General features: G+C 41.1%; 1 long non-coding RNA gene across 1 annotated transcript in view; it reads right to left on the reverse strand.

Annotated features, from left to right (window-relative positions):
- Positions 1–14,919: 14,919 nt before the first annotated feature.
- The window catches only part of LOC117937918, a 14,551-nt gene continuing 12,199 nt past the window's right edge, over positions 14,920–17,271 (reverse strand). The window contains exon 3 of the long non-coding RNA XR_004655283.1: positions 14,920–14,929. This is a non-coding gene — a long non-coding RNA (uncharacterized LOC117937918). The remainder of the gene's footprint in view (positions 14,930–17,271) is intronic.

Genomic DNA, 17,271 nt, shown 5'->3' on the forward strand with positions numbered 1-17,271 from the left:
TTAACATAAGCGTCTGGCTTCTTTGACCCCACGCAGCCCGCGCAGGGTCAGACAGGATGTTGTACGTAGCATTTTTTTTTTAACAGGGTTGTCTAGTGCAGGGGTCTTCTAAATTTTTAGACTAATTAGGAATGCTTATCATTAGCAGAAAGAGAGACAGAGCAGGGACCCCCTACTACATGTTCTATGACTCTTTGTTGCATAGTAAACTGGACCAGATGGATGAAAATGATATTTGAGTATTATTTTAGAGGAGGGTTATGTCGGCCAGTTGGTCCATCAATTCAGTGCAGAACTGAAAAATGTCGTAACAAATGTGACGGATTGCCATGAACGTTTGAAGAGACATTTCCAACGCCCAGAAGATGAATCTTCCTGAGTTTTCCTTTTCCACCCACAAGGTTGGCATTTGTGGTTTTGAGAGAATTTTCTCAACAGTGAAAGTAAAGAATCTGACAACTGGCTTATCCTTCTCTGAGATACTGCTAACCCACCTGAACCTATTTTAGTTTTGCTTTCAGAGCATGGTATACGTATTCTTTGATATCATTTGGTGGCCTTGAACAGGAAATAAAGGTCAAATGTCTGATTTAGAATCAGACTAGGATGTAATTTTGATCTAACATCGACTGACTTTAAATGACAATTTAATCATTTAGACTTTAGAGTAAGTCACAAAAGTCACATTAAAGTAGGCTATATGTACCAGGTTGTCTTGCAGTCACGCTCACACAGCTTTCACTTATTCTGTCACTTCCTCTTTTCTGTTAAAGCAGGGCAATCTGACATCAGCCTGTGCTCAAGCAAGCCATAAAAAATATATCAAGACTCCATGTGGCACATCTGCTATGAACGTAAAGGTGTGAGACATGTTGACGCTGAGTGGAGAGAGTTTTTGGGCGGTGAAATAAATAAATATATGTATTAATCTGACATAGTTCATGTATTGAATGTGTCTAAATGAGTTTTTTTTTTTTATATTAAATCCTCCAATTGTATGCTTTTCAGCCTCTCTGGCACCTATTTTCAATGTTCTTAGTGACATTTCACATACCAGGATTTTTTCAGGTATTATTTCCTGTGATTATAGGGCAGATATTAACAGCATTTTCCATTAAAAGAGCCCTGTGGAAATTTTCGTTTAAAGGGGACTGCATTTTGTCCAAAAACCTGTGATTTTATTTTCCATTCTGCATTTTTTCAAAACGTTTTTAAATGTCAGATTAATTTCACCTCCTCCCCTTCATCTGCATCACATGTAAATAAAAGGCTACAATTAAGTAACAATTACGCTGTAACAATACGCTGTAACAATTAGCTGTGTCATTTCTTGACACAGCTAATTGTTACAGCGGTTGGTGGCCCACCTCTTTGTAGGTGTGTGTCAGGAAAAGGTCCGCCGGGCTTACACTGAATACTGCACACTACAGTAAAACACCCCTAATTTAAAGTGACACTTCAAATATTCTCATATCCTTTCAGCTCCGATTATGCATGAAGCCCCTGAGATATTGTTTATAAGACCTTCCAAAAATATGGATCAACTGCATAGTCACAAGTTTTTTTTACCCTCGACTGCATCTCCCTGAACCGAGATCCTGTCTTTGCTTTCAGAGTTGCAACATTTGAAAAGATGTAGCTGTCACAAGTGTTTTAAATGTCACCCGGTGTCACTGCTTAGTTGGGTGTCAGGTGAGAAAGGGTACTAGCAATAAGAGCAGAGCTACCTGCCAGCTCTCAAGTCCTTTTCCACATCGCTCCATGGCAAAGCCCAAAATAAACTGATTAATCCTCGCTTCACCTCTCCGGGGATGTATTGTTTTGAAATACCTGTTATTTTATTGTGTGTGTGTGTGTGTGTGGGGGGGGGGGGGGGGGGGGGGGGGGGGGGGGGGGGGGGGGGGGGGTGAAGTGCTTGTGTGAAGCAGCGTATTTGTTTAATGAGTGAATGCTGCTTCTCATAAAGGTTTGTGGCATGAGTGAACACACGGAAAGGACTGTAGAATTCAATAAAACAATGACATAGAGACACAAAACTACCACAAAGAGATGCAAAACGACTACAAAGAGGCGCAAAATGACCACTAAGAGATGCAAAAAAACACACAAAGAGATGCAAAACAACCACTCAGAGACCTAACAACTACAAAGAAACACATTAGACTTGAAAGAGAACCAAAACAACCACAAAGAGACATAACTACAAAGAGACCCACCTCAACCACAAAGAGACCAAAATGACTACAAACATATGCTACACAACCACAAAGAGATGTAAAAAAAACTACAAAGAGACACATTAGACTTCAAAGAGATGCAGAAAAACCACAAAGAATGCAACACGACTACAAACAAGATGCTGCATGACCACAAGGAGACACAAAACAACCAAAGAGAAAGACATAGAACGACTACAAAGAGATGCAAAACCATAAAAGATGTTAAATTACTACAAAGATACAAAAGGACCACAGAGACATCCAATTACAAAGTAGAGAAGCAAAGCACCCACAAGGAGAGGCACACGACAAACAACTACAAGGAGACATAAATTGACAAGAACAACAAAAAAAACATACAAAGTGACATACGACCACAAAGAGGCCATCATTTGCCGTCATGTTGTGTCTCTCTCAGTCTGGTTCTCATAATCCATTGACTCTCAGTATGCACAGGATATGTCAGCTTCATTACTCACACACTAGTCTCTCTTTGCCAGACCCTCCTCCACAGCACTGTGGAGGAGGGTCTGGCTAGTCCACACAACATTCCAGGTTAGGACAAAAACATGGTCTGGTTTTTTGGCATTTCTTTAAACCAATCACAATCGTCTTGGGCGGAGCTGAGCGCTCTGTGTGTTTCAGTGGAACATTTATACGTTCAAAAGTAGTTTTAGTCGTGCAACAGAAAACTCAGATTGGACAGGTAGTCTAGCTAGCTGTCTGGATTTACCCTGCAGAGTTCTGAGGAACAGTTAACCATAGTCCTCACAAATCCACTGGAGGTTAGAACGCCAACACAAAGACAACGCAAGGTAACAGACATCCGGCCAAAAAGAGGGACATCAAAACTGCAAAACGTCCGGCAGCAATGGAGCAGTCTCGGAACTATATAGACTACTCACACGCGGACGACACACTTACTTGTTTGCACGTGAATTAAGGAAGTATTTCTGTGTCTGGGGAGCTGCAAGCAGGCTTCAAGCTCTCACCTTGGCTGCTCACTCTGCATGCTTGTTAATAATGCCACTCTGGGGATGCCATCTCCCCTGCCTCACCCATCCCCCTTTCTCTACTTTGGACCAGGTGATTAGAAACTTACAGAAGTTCCATGTTCTCTTTGCGCTCTCTCTTCATTACCTTACCTCTAAGCATCAAGGGAAATGAAGGTAATCCACTGACGGTTTGCCAGCTGACGCAAACAATGGAAAAATTGGAAGGAACTGGAAGATGGATGTTATTCATCATGAAGCTCCTTTCATTTTTGCAGACGTACGCCTGGCACAGCTGTTTGAAATGGCACCCCTCGCCTGCAGACTTTGGGGAAGGGTGCTTTATGGAGATGCATGAGTCGGAAAACAGACTATTAAAGTTAGTGAGAGTTCATTAACATTGTAAAAGTAGGCTCTGGCTCCCATAAAGCCCCATATTTCAGGATTTTGCTTGTCATTTTTTTTATCATAAGTGCTCTTGGTGGCCCGATAGTTCATTTCACACGTGACAAGCATTAAATGAGACAAAGACAATAGGAGTTGGAGCTATGCACACGTGGCGGCTAATGATGATTTTGTGGCCTGTTATCAGAGAGGAATTAAAGTCAGCACTGCAGCAATTTATCTGCTCTTTAGCACTTGTGATTTTCCTTTGCCCTCGAACGCTACAAGCAGAGTCCAAATTAGAAAACACAGAAGGTAATCGCAATCAAGCACGTTGTTGGTGGGCTAACATGTCTAATCATGGACAACTCAGAAGGGGTCCTGTGCTAAGCGCTATGGCGCCATCGGTTCACGAGGACGGCGTTGCAGAGGAAATGGAAGCAATGAGTGAACCAGCACGGCAGCTTTGACTCGGAGACAGAGCGATTATAGTATCTGTACCATCTGGGTGAGTCATCTGCTCTCTGCCATCATTGTATACCAGGTTCTTATAACCATTGTCATCACCATTTACACTGCCGGATGTTCCCCTTTGGACTGGCTCCACTTCATAGTTTTTATCTTCAGAGCATCACTGTCGCTGCAAAGAATATATAGCATGCTATGAAAATAAACATAAACCCGTCGTAGACAGCAGAGAGTCGGGAGAGTGCCAGAGCTGAGCTTATGTGCATGTTCAGTTTTTGAGGAAAGTATCTGGAGGCTGTTTGTGTTCATATTACCTATGCTGAGTTTACAGCCAGTGTATTTGTGCGGCACAACAGCACAACCTCTGACAAATTATGGAGAGAAAATAATGACTAATTCTGAGCAGATGTACATGTAAAAAAAAAAATAGTTAATATATGCAAATCACTGCCAGGCTCTATTATTTGAATGTGAGAGGATAAATAGAAAAGCGCTCTCTACACAATGTTTTCTTAATGTGTGATGTCTTGTATGTGATAGACTCGTGACAGAAAATCCACAGCCCACATGTAAAATAAGCCTGTAATTAAGCAGCAGAATGCTGCCACTATTATAAGTTTGTCTGGGTGCATTGTCAAATTTGACTGTATGTGTACTAGGCAAGTACACATACTGTGTACTTGCCTAGTACACATACAGTCAAATTTGACTGTGTACTAGTTCAAGGGAAACCCAACGGTATTAATATACACGCTAAAAAGCGAGCATGCGTCTAGATTACACGCCAATAATGGCATACGAATTGACGTGTCATACATAGGACAGCCTTACCGAAGTGAATATATCATCATGTACATTAATATGTTGCTCATTTTACATATCCTTTCAGTGTAGTACATGTTCAATTTTAACAACGTTTAAAAAAATAAATACTTATTTTCTAATTATTATTAATATAATTAGTGGTACTACTACTAAATGACAATATTGATGTTGTTTAACACAATGCATTTGCAGATTGATGTTATTATGTTTTAGTAATCATGATATAGTTAGACAAAACCATCACAACTCTGACTCCTTCAAGTTCAACCATTTTTAACATTTATTTGACTAGTTGGTGAAGAGGATGATGATTATTATCAGTATTGTCATTTTAATAATTAATGTCATTATTAGTGCTATTATTATTATTATGTATACACTGTGGTACAGAAGGTTGTTTTTCTAAAGATTTTTTGGGGGCGATTTTCCCTTTTTTAGTGGCAGTGGATAGACAGGAAAGGGGGAGACGGACGGTGGAGGACACGCAACAAACGCTGTTACTGGGGGAGCTACAGGCCGCCCAACAGAAGGGATTTTTAAAATATTTCAAAAAGGCCAGTGATGCTGCTAAAAATATCCAAAAAACGTTTCAGTCAGGAAACAACTAATCCACAAGACTATCAGACGGTTTGGGGAATACAAAGCGCTACTGTTCATAATTCCACTTTGAATATTATTATCCAGATTTGGAGCGGAACTTCTCTTACGAGCCAGCGGTTGTTGACAGAGGACGAGAGGACAGAGGTTATTTCACTCACCGAGCAAACAACATCAACACTGTTTCTAAAATGCTGCAGGCCACTCTATTCCCTTAAATCATTTAAAGTTCCTTGTTGTTAATTGAGTGCTTCCGCATGAGACAGAGCCATGTTTGTTTCAGTCCTCGGTGAATGTGTTCATGACTCAGATCTACGCTTACCTCGCCAAAGCTTGGTGCCAGCTCGTTATGCACATCCCTTGCACTCATTTGTGTGAAATCAGAAGATGAGAGGAATTAGTTCCTGTCTCTTTAACCCCCCCCCACTTCATCTTCCTGTAGGAGTGCAGATGTGGTGGGTCCTTTGAGGGCCAATCTGTTGGGTTGCCGTAGCTTTGGCCCAGTCGGTGGCTGACACGGGGCCAGATGATTAAGCTGCCATCCAAGAAAATCCACCCAGGTAAGCCACGGCTCCATCGCCCTGGCCGGCTCCATCGCCCAGGCCGGCTCCATCGAGGAGAGACCGGAGACGGATGTTAGCCCAAACAGATCCTGCAAAGCCCCCAAGTCAAGTTCAAACCAAAAGAGGTTTTACCCGATTATACACCAGTTGTTGATAAGGCTGCACAATTAATCGCAATTTAATCAAAATCCCAAAATGGGTTAATTCAATATTAAACTTCAGGGTGGGGGGGGGCACAATATTTGTCAAAGGCAAAAGGTGAGCCAAACCATTGTGAAGTGCATCAGAGACGTCCCAGCCTACACATTGAATCTTACGGACTAAAGAAGGAAAAAAATGGTTGGTACAGACCCTCGCATGTATCACACTATAATTATTTTTAATTGTAATATTTTACAATGAAAATCAGAACGGTGATACAAAAATTTGCATTTCCTCCAATATCGTCGGTGGCCAACAGGGGCAAACGCCATCTAACTTGAGAAAACACATGTATGTAGACAACACACAAGCCAATTAAGAAAGAAACTCACAACACAACCAAATACATAAATGCAAATATAGAAACAATGCAAAAAGTAAAGCACATAAACTCAAAAAAAGAAGAAATGCAAAAAGAAAAGCAGATGCAACAACAAAAAAACGCTGTATTTGGTTGTGTTGTGTGTATTTGTAGTGCGTCTTCTAAATGTTGTTTGTGTTGTCTAATTATTGAAGATGATTTCTTATTTTCCTTGTGTGTTTTGTCTATTTGCATGTGTTTTTTTAAGTTGCAGGGCGTTTTCCCCTGTCGGCCACCGTATAAATCATACCGCGAACGCAATATCAGCCAAAACAATCATAGTTAGGTATTTTCCTCATGTCATTCAGCTCTGGTTGATGACAAGAAAAACCCTTGAGATGCAGCGCCTCTGCTCGTGTCACCGTAAGTGTAAAAACAACGAGTTTTCCTGCATTTGCCAATAAAGAATATGTCAAAACATGGAGAGAAAAGAAAGCCCATGCAGCCCCCAAAGACATAAACTACTCTTTTTGATCTGTGGCAGCGATCTGGGAGCCACTTCTGAAGCTTTTACAAGTAGGTAGCCAAATATAAAAAGTGAAATGAAAACAATATTAAAACAATATTAATGCTCCCTCTTATTGTTTTGCGCCATTTTATTCTATTCAGCTGTGACCAACAGAAACAATAGTAACCAAAAAGCCATTATTCATCATCATGTGTTAAATAGCCAAATGACAGCCTGTTTGGAATAACAAATGAAGGGGCTGCACAGAGAATTAGCCAGCTCAAGTGACCTTGTTGTATTAACGTGAAACAACTCTCGGGTTGGTTTTGTTCCAAGACCATTGACTTCAGGGGCTAGGTGTTTGGGAAATTGGGACTTTTGGTGGCAGTAAGGAGTTTAAAGCTTCAGCGCGTAACTTGCCATCGCCAAATGAGTTGCTACAAAGCTATTTAAGACTAACAGCTCCACACAACTCTGTGGATTTCACAGTAAGGCTATCTTCAGAGGATTATGTTGCCTTTCCCCTGCAGAAACTCAAGTTAAGATAAGATAAGCCAATATTTTTGTTGCCATTACTTAGAATTCCTCAAGGGGGCGACATAAAATACGCACTATAGCTTTAATGCGAGGATCACACACTTGGTCCGTGATGCACTTGGGTTGCTGCACACTGCATGTGTACAAAGAGCTGAACAATGGTCTCATGGTGTCATGTCTGAAAGGTCAATGTGTCCATCCATCGTCCAAGACATGGCTTAATGTCAACTTTTCTTTCCTCTATATCTGCTCATACTTTTTCTTCCTTTTTTTTTAGTAAACTAATCTCTAATGTTGGGTTTTTGGGGAGATGGACACAATGCCATCCAGCAAAGGCAGAGCATGACGTTTAAACAGCAAACAACCCATTGGGTTTCAATTTCCCCGTTGAATTTTAAGTCTTAGGTCTAAATACTTGTTTCTATAATTTTTTGCAAAACAAAGACATAACTTTGTGTGATGTAAAAAACTAAAAACACACACATTTTGGAATGCCTTGACAAACAATATAGTGCTGTCCATGTATTGATTTGTAATGATAAATTACCTCATCACCCCAAATAGGCGTCACTTGAACTGACATGCAACTAAAGATTGAGACAGGTTTAGGAAAAAGTCGTGGGCGGGGTTGTAAAATGGACATTTCAGTTAAATGCGGGACAGGTTGACAACAGAACGGATTGCACTGACACAACACTAACACTAGCGTCACTGTGTCCGTTCAGACACCACTCGCTGCTATTGGCCATATGTGGACACTTCCAACCTGACGCACTTTTTGGTCTTTTTGCAGTACTTTACGTTTCTGTTAGAATTGATCTATTATCTATTGCATAATTCAGAGTTGTTGAAGCATGGCATTTTATTGTGAAGAACGGAAGTAAGATCCGGTTGTTTTGACAGCATTGATGGAACTTTCTATAGCTTACTGTCTATGGACTTAATACCCAGCAAGGCCCAGTCTCTACAGCGAGGAGAAGAAACGTAACGTAAACTGTAAAGTAAGAAGTTACACTTTAGTTTTACACAGTTAAATCAACTGAAAACATTAACCGATTCTTCATATTCATATTTTAACAGAGTCAAAAGGAGCCAGTTGAGGTGGTTCGGCCATCTGGTAAGGATGCCTCCTGGGCACCTCCCTAGGGAGCTGGTTGATGTGGCTCGGGAAAGGGATTTTTGGGGTCCCCTACTGGAGCTGCTGCCCCGGCAACCCGATACCAGATAACGGGATGAAGATGGATGGGTTGATGGATATTTTAACAGATATTTTGATAAAACGTTAGCCAATAAGTGTACGAACGTGGACACAATGACGCTATGCTAATAGCTTTTTGAATAACTGTAAACAATGGTAGGCTTATGGAGCGTAGTGGTAGACCAAGGCCTCCTGTGACACAAACTTAGCAGTATGCTCTCTCTTTTATGCCTCAGGCCATCAGACAGCACAACAAGCACTTTAAACATGAATTTGTATAAGTTTTTGTTTTATTTTACTGTATTTATGTATTGAATTGTACTGTAGCGTATTTATTGTAGTGTATTGTATTTATGCTGCAGTTTTTATGGGTATGACGGTGGGTATGAGCACTGTAATTTCCATTTTTATGGATGAAGTAAACTTGACTTGACTTAACACATTCCTTCACCTATTTTCTCTTGGGGATTCGTATCTGTTCTCATGGCAACTGGGACATATCACTGCCTTCCTCCTGCACTCTGCCTTCAGATCTCCACCAAGTCAGACAATCCCGAAATCCCTAGCAGATGTTTGATCGCCTCTCTGTGTTCCTCTCGACAAGCAGCAGCTTCAGTCTAAGGTCCTTCCAGATCAATGAGCTCCTCCAGGAGTCGTGGAGCGACAGGCTAGACGCCCTGCAGAGAAACCTCATTTCAGTCGATTGTGTCCTCGATCTCATTCCACCAGTCAACGTTCAGAAGTGGCAACCACCAGCGAGGGTCAGGATTAGCACTGACTGCCGAAGACTGACTGACCAAAGACTGAGCGCCTAAAGTTTTCAGCTCAGCTCACTGAGAATACACCTACAAGAGACCAGTGATTAAAACTTTGACTTTGTGTGTGGCTGGTTGGCTCGGTGGGTAGAGCAGGAAAACGTATGCTCACAGGTTTATGCCTCGACGCAGAGGTCCAGGGTTTGAATCCGATCTGTGAAGTTTTCCTTCATGTCTTACCCCTCTCTCTCACCTTCCTGATCTAGCCTGTATCCTGTTCATTAAAGGCGGAAAAGCCCAAAAAAGAAATTGCTCACATTTTGTGGATCTGCATGTCCTTTTAATAGAAGGTTAGGGCAAATTAAACACTTTTGTGATTCTATTACAAATTACTTTTTTAAACACGAACCCTCGGTTTTGAGCTTGGTTCCAGACCCAAATTGGACCATTGCAATATGAGTTAGAGTAAGGCCTAAGAATAATTAATTAAGAATAATATGGCGTGTGAACTCCTGTGATACAAATGTTATGGCGGGGGGATAAAAAGGCAGGCTGCAGTTCTTTATTTGACACTGAGCGTGGTCATGGGTTAAATTATGTTCCATGTAAGAATGAGTCCTTCTGTCTGACAACCAAATTCAATCATCAGCAGGCCACATTTGTTTCCACTTCTATATTCTCAGAACCACAGACTGGACCTTTTAAATTAATATTTCATCTTGCACCTTTTTGGAGGACAGAACACCAAAAAGAAGTAGCCAGTCAGTTATCAATACCAGACAAGACATTATGGCTATGTCACTGATGTTGAAGATCTGTGCTTTTCTATCGCATTTTTGAATTGCTTTTTTAGTCGGTGCCCATAAAATACTCGGGCCTCGGTCAACACGGACACACCATTGTGTCTTCTTGATCCAATTCCTGGGGTCTTTAAGAAAGAGCCACGCTGACAGTCATCGGAGGTCATTTTTAAAGACACAGGTTCCCTTTTGCAGAATCTTGTCTACGTATCTGTCATTTTCACTCTAGACTCCCAGGGTGGATCCGGACATGGTGCTGTAGACAAATTTATTTTCCCTTTTCCTTTCAACAAAGACTGCATACATGGAAAATGATGGGATTGCCTGTGCCAGGCAGAAACCATCTTTGACCTCATCATAAAAAACTAATTATGATATAATTGAAATTGCTGTGGTGTTTCTAGAGATGCTGCTGTCCTCCAGGTGCCTCATCTTTTCATTTCAATGTTTTCATTTGTATGCGTCTCTCCCCAAAGAGAGCTTTGAATAAATCTATGGCTGGGGAGCTGAAGATGCATTTTAGAAAAGATATTATGCAGCTTTTAATGGATGCGTTTCATTTACTATTAGCATCCTCTGTTCCTGGTCTGCATACTGGCATCTCAGTGTACAAAAATGTGCACCTATTGGAAGAAGCATGGCAATTAGGCATTACATTGGGCATTGCATGTCACAACAAGGTGATTCATCTGTTAATAATTATCCCGGGGGGAGATTGCAGCATTTATGGAAACCAAGCAACTGCTGCCAAATGGTCTACCCATTGCTGTTTCTTCTTTCTTACATAACCTTCGTATTATGTTTCACCGATGGTTTTTCAATAGTTGCAAACAAACTCCCACATTCTGTCTAACTTGCAAAAATAAATCTGATAGCAAAGTTTTAGTCTTCGACTGAGAGTCTCTGCGTCATTTGCCTGATAAAGGCCTAGCACCAAAACATTGCCATTAGATTTTTGATTTTTTTGTTGGACAGTGTGCAAGAATCTGGACCTGCGTACCTGATGCATTAAAAACATTTGCAGATTACTGATTGGTTTTAAAAAAGTGTTATTTATGAAGTTTAACAACATAAACATGAGGAGAGCAACAACAGCACCTTGTAATGTCTTAAAGGTGCCCTGCCACACAAAAACATTTTTACTTGCATTTTTTGAAACATGTCAAGTCCATATGTGTGTGTGTGTGTTATTTGGGCAATGGGAAGATGAACTGCTACCTGCTCTGTCAGCTCTAGCCACTGGGAAGAAATGAGATGTGAAATCAGGCCATTCACAACAGCCGGTCAGTCTGATGTCATGTTGCCTGAGCTCATTACTATTCATGAAGTCGCCCAGTTGCACTGGGTAAAGGATGCTGATAGCCAGGCTCTCATTGGCTAGCTGTAAGCCAATGAGAGTTAAGCAGCTTAGCTCAGTGCACATTAATGAGAACTGGCAGAAATGGAGCCGAGTCTTCCTGCAGGTTTTCTATACCACGCTAGAATGACTTGAAACAAGGTAACCAAGGCATCACAGAGTCCATGGAAGAACTTCAGACATTACAGCAAAGTTATAAAATACGTGTGGCAGGGCACCTTTAAATACAGTTTAGCCTTACGTACATTTGTGGCTAAAATACATCATAAACCACAAGTTAAAGTGTAAACTTTGGTTTGCAGCTTTCCTAGGAAAAAACTATGTTCTATTTCTGCATCCTTTATTTTTCTTGTTGTCTCAAATCCTGATTAGAAAAACAAAACCAACAATGTCTTGGTCCCTACATCGGGATTGTGGCTCCAGGCACATTCATTCCCACTGAAGGTCACAAATATATCATTTAGTTTAAAAAAACGGGCACTTTAATTTTTAGCAATATTAATGAACATGAGTAAGTACTGCATGTTTTGGGGACTACTCTCCTGTGAGTATTTGTGGCAGCAGAACGGTGTGTGTGGGATTTAGTCAAAATAAACTACAGTGTGTGTGTTTATGGTGAAGGAACATGTTTTACATTTTTATTACATTTTGGTCTTTTCATGGGATTTGTTAACAATAATAAAAGGAATTCTTTAGTAGAACAATTCCAGGCTACAGTATATTCATAACACATTGCTGTAATATGTCTGCTGGTATTACATGGGACAAATGAACAGAAATGTGAGTAACAAACTCATCACCACAGAAGAAAAGCTCAGATCCTTAAGGGGCTTTCAGCTGTTGCCCTTGGCTACTTTTACTACCTCATCAACCTCAGACAAACAGACTTTAACAGCCTGTCTTCTACTTTACCCACAAACCCATCTCAGCTCACAGCTCTACATCCTAGAACGGCTACAAACGTTGAAATTACAGGACACCAACACAACTGTTTACCTTCACACTGGCAGCAGTTGTTTACAATATGCCGTTTTTGAGCAAAGACTTAAGCAGCATAAATGCATTTGTGTTAATACCCTGAAAAATTGTATTCTCCATGCTCTCTTTCAGATGAGAGGTGCATGCGATGCACGGGCCCGCAGGCACGGATTATGCATGAATCACAGATTGCCACCTTAGTCATCTGGCCTTTGCTCCAGCGCATATTTACCGACAGATAATGCCAACAATCATACATGAGTAAACATCTTCGGTTTACAGTCATTTCTTAAGCATTTTATCCTTTCTTATCTGTATTGAGAGGGGGTGGAATGTTTCTTTGCGGCTTTTGTCTGAGGCATGCTGTGTGTTTAGAAATTGCAATCATTTCTATTATTCCCAGTGAATGCACCGTCTCCTCTGTGACCTGATTTGGCACCACCTCTGTCGAAGAGGGCCCTGAACACAAAGGTGGTGAAGCTCGTGCTTTGGAGGGTCTTTTCACTAGGAGACAAGGACCTGTTTTGATCGCCCTTATTGCAAAGCATAGGCTGTACACAGAGCCTGGGGTGGGAATGAGGAGGTCAGGCAGCCTGATCAATACACACATTTTACAACAAAAATGTTGAATATGTATGAGAGCGGTCTTCCATGCAGCATCTATTACCCTTGTTTCCTTGTTGAATGGCACCTTTGATGGCGTGCCTTGGCACCGGTCCTTCGTAGATGACTCAACGCGGATGTGAGACGTGTGGCGATTCAGTGAGGAAACGCTGAGATTTGGACACCCACATTAGTGTGCCACATTTAAACAGCAGCTAAATCATTTCATATTGATTGAGATTTTTGTGAAAAATGACATCATCAGGAGTGAGTGTGTGTGTGTGTGGGGGGGGGGGGGGGGGGGGGGGGGGGGGGATTTCTTTGCACACGTTCCTCACTCTCCCATAAAGGTCTGAGTGCCATTTAGCTCAACAATTTGAAAAGTGAGCAGAATGAAAAGCAGAAACTTTGGAGATAGTGATGAAACTGGATGTAAAATGTAGTCACTTCTCACCCCCGCCCTAACTCATCACGACTTCTCTTTGCTATTCCTGATAAAGTAAATTTTTTAAAGCACCTTTCTCGAGAAGATGTCACAAAGTGGAGGGAAAAAAACAATAAAAGTGTGAATGAAAGACTTTACAAAGGCAAGTCCAAAGAGGTGGTGAACTGATTTTAAAAAAAAAACGTCCACAGATCGTATGTATAAAGGTAGAGAGCCACAACCTCAGAAGCACAGTCTCCTTTAGTCTTAAATCTGGAGCCAGAGGCCAGATTAACCTGCAAGGGGCCCTAGGGCAAAAAATAAGATGTGGGCCCCCTCCTGAGCACCCTCAAACACTTATGACTGAGAAATCTCACTTACAGACAGTTAACCTGGACAAATTAAACTAAAACTATCTGCAGGGCTACAGGTAAGTAAGAGATATTATGATAATTGGGGAATTGACCTTTTGGATATACAGTAATTCATTGCCAAACCAATAAAATCTAAGTATTCACCACATTGATGCCACATTGCTCAACATGCAACAAAACTGTTCAGCAAAGACTCAGGTTGTATCATGTCAACATACTCTCACTCCCAGCACGTCGAAAAGTGAAGCTTGGTCGGGGGCCTTTTGGCGTTGGTTACCGACGCAACCAATCTCCGTTAGAGTCTCGCTCCCTGGCGTCCTATTTAGACGCGCTTGGCCAGGAACTGACCACGGCACGGGAACGGGACAGCGATGTTTTGGAAAAGATCATGGGTGGGGAACATTGTTGTAATGTAGCAAAGAACAAAAACTTTGTTACTTTAGTTTAGTAGAATTTTCACCTACCTGTACCTTGTTTCTGGAAACCTTTACTTTTACTCTACAACATTTCCTGAACAAAATGTGCAGTTTTACTCCGCTACACTTCCCCTGAGCGACTTCGTTACTCGCAAAAAAAAAAGATTCTTCCTCACCACATTTTTTTAATTTGGTTTCTCACTTTGTTGATGTCAGACTTTGAGTTTTATGTTTAAGAAGGTGTGGAGACCCTGAATAGTATACTTTAAAATGGAAGCCACAACAAAATTCATAATCAAAGCTTTTACTCTCACTTCAAATTTTTGAGTACATTTAATATGAAAACGTTACTTTTGACACTTAGTAATCTCTTTGTACTTAAACAATGTTCTCAATGCTTGGGTTAATTTACCGTAAGAGTAGGTAAATCTAAACAGCTTTAAAAAAAAAAATGTATGATGTTTTTTTCTTTAGGTGTCTTCTTCATAGGTAAATTATTAGTTAAGGAATGAATTACCGTGTTGTAATCATGATAAACTAAACATTGCTTGTGTTCTCTTCCCGTCAAAATTGAAAAACAAAAACACTTTTGGTTAAGGTTTTTATTCATGTTTTTAACTTTTTCTTACGTTTTTGTCCCTTTTTTCTCCAACACTTGTGACCCTTTTTATCAATGTGTGTCACTTTTTTGACGTTTTCAACAGTATTAGCTTTAGTTTTACTTATTTTTTGGAATTTAGGGTCAATAAACCTCATTTATAGGAAATTATACCTAATGTTTGAGTTAGAAAAGCAGAAATTATGAATTTTTTTTAGACTAAAATTAAAGGAATGTATGTTGTTGGATAATCCCAGACTGGAATACATCAACTTTTACTCAATACAATTTCAGAACACTTCAAATTGTTTTACAAATGCTATAAATTTGAATACTCTAAAGACACCTCAAAATTTATGCAGAGAGATTTGTACTTGCCAAAGAGCGTTGAGTGAAATCAATCATGTTATTTTGGGTAATTAAAAAGAGCATGGATATAGAAAAACGGGTCAAGTTGACCCGAGGACAACATGAGGGTTAAATAAAAAAAACTGAAGATATGATTAATAGCGGCATATGCAGCAATCAGCTTTGTGACCCCTTACTTAAAAGAATTCTAAAGACCTTTCATGTGTTCAGTCACATTAGGGCCCTATCTTGCACCCAGTGCGGCACAAAGCCCGATGCATGTGTCTTTGTCATTTTAAGACTGTCCAGCGGCCATGTTGTTAAAATAGCAAATCCACCTGCGCCCGTTTTTGCGCCCATGGGCGTGCGGGTCTTTCAGGGAGGTGTGTTCAGCTGGAAGTGATCGCCCCATTGACCAACAAAAAGCTGGTCTAAAGTCAGTAACACAGCATCTCGTTGGTATTTTAACAGAGCATTAGTAAAATGTGCCTAGGCTCGTGCACAGCGCGCACACTATTCTTGTTACTCAGACACACACAGGGAAGCCCAGCAGCACACACACATGCAAAATATTGCATATACAGCTATCATGGTGCAAATCCACTATCATAATGGCAATGGTACAAACCCGCCTGGCTGTTTAAGGGAATTGAAGATGCACTCTGATTGGTTGATTGCATGTTAAGCCCCAAAACACACCTATGAATGAATGAAGACACTAAGTACGACCCTGATGAACCATGCGATCAGCGCAATGCCCCGATTTTCCGCAGTTAAAATAGAAAAGGTGGATTTGGTCACACCTTACACGCACCTGCACCATGCGCTCCATGCCCTGCGCTTAGGTCGTGTAAATAGGGCCCTTAGAGGTTAGTAAAAAGTAAAATGCGTACATATCCTACCTGAGTGAGCACTGTTCCCAGGCATTACTCTATGTTGTTGTAATTTCTGTGTCAGTGGTAGTGCCTCAGTATCATTTTGCCAACCCACCACATTAATTCCTAATACATTTAAATGCATGCCACCTTTAATCTTCTCTTATTTTTCAAGGTTACATACGGACCGGGTCAGCACAAGGGTCCCAAACATGATGAAGTAATAAATAAGTCATGTTTAGTTAACCATGATAACAATAGTTCAATGTGCTCTGCGGTGGTCAGTTTTCAGACATGAACATCATTAATAAATCAGAAACCATGATGATTCAAATTCCTTAAACAATGCAATAATGAATGTATTGTTCCTACATTAAGTCATGCATGAGATACTTTTAAGCCTTGTAGTGTAGAGTACTAATAGTTAATAAAGAACTACATGAATGAATTCATGAAGTCAATTCCTGATAATTTATGTACCATTATTTTAAAGCCTATTTATTTTTCCCTCTTCCTTGGGTGAGATTCCTTCCATAATTGACCAAGCATCAGTTTATTACCAATTGGGTGTGAGCAAGGGTTGGTCATGGTTTCTATCATCCTATTACCAAGTCCAACTATCCATCCATCCATCCATCTTCATCCGCTTATCTGGTATCGGGTCGCAGGGGCAGCAGCTCCAGTAGGGGGCCCCAAACTTCCCTTTCCCGAGCCACATCAACCAGCTCCAACTGGGGGATCCCGAGGCGTTCCCAGGCCAGGTTGGAGATATAATCTCTCCACCTAGTCCTGGGTCTTCCCCTAGGCTTCCTCCCAGCTGGACGTGCCTGGAACACCTCCCTAGGGAGGCGCCCAGGAGGCATATGCCTAGGACCAGATGCCCGAACCACCTCAACTGGCTCCTTTCAACGCGAAGGAGCAGCGGCTCTACTCCGAGCTCCTCTCGGATG

This window comes from Etheostoma cragini, chromosome 22, assembly GCF_013103735.1.
Source record: "Etheostoma cragini isolate CJK2018 chromosome 22, CSU_Ecrag_1.0, whole genome shotgun sequence".
Lineage (NCBI taxonomy): Eukaryota > Metazoa > Chordata > Actinopteri > Perciformes > Percidae > Etheostoma > Etheostoma cragini.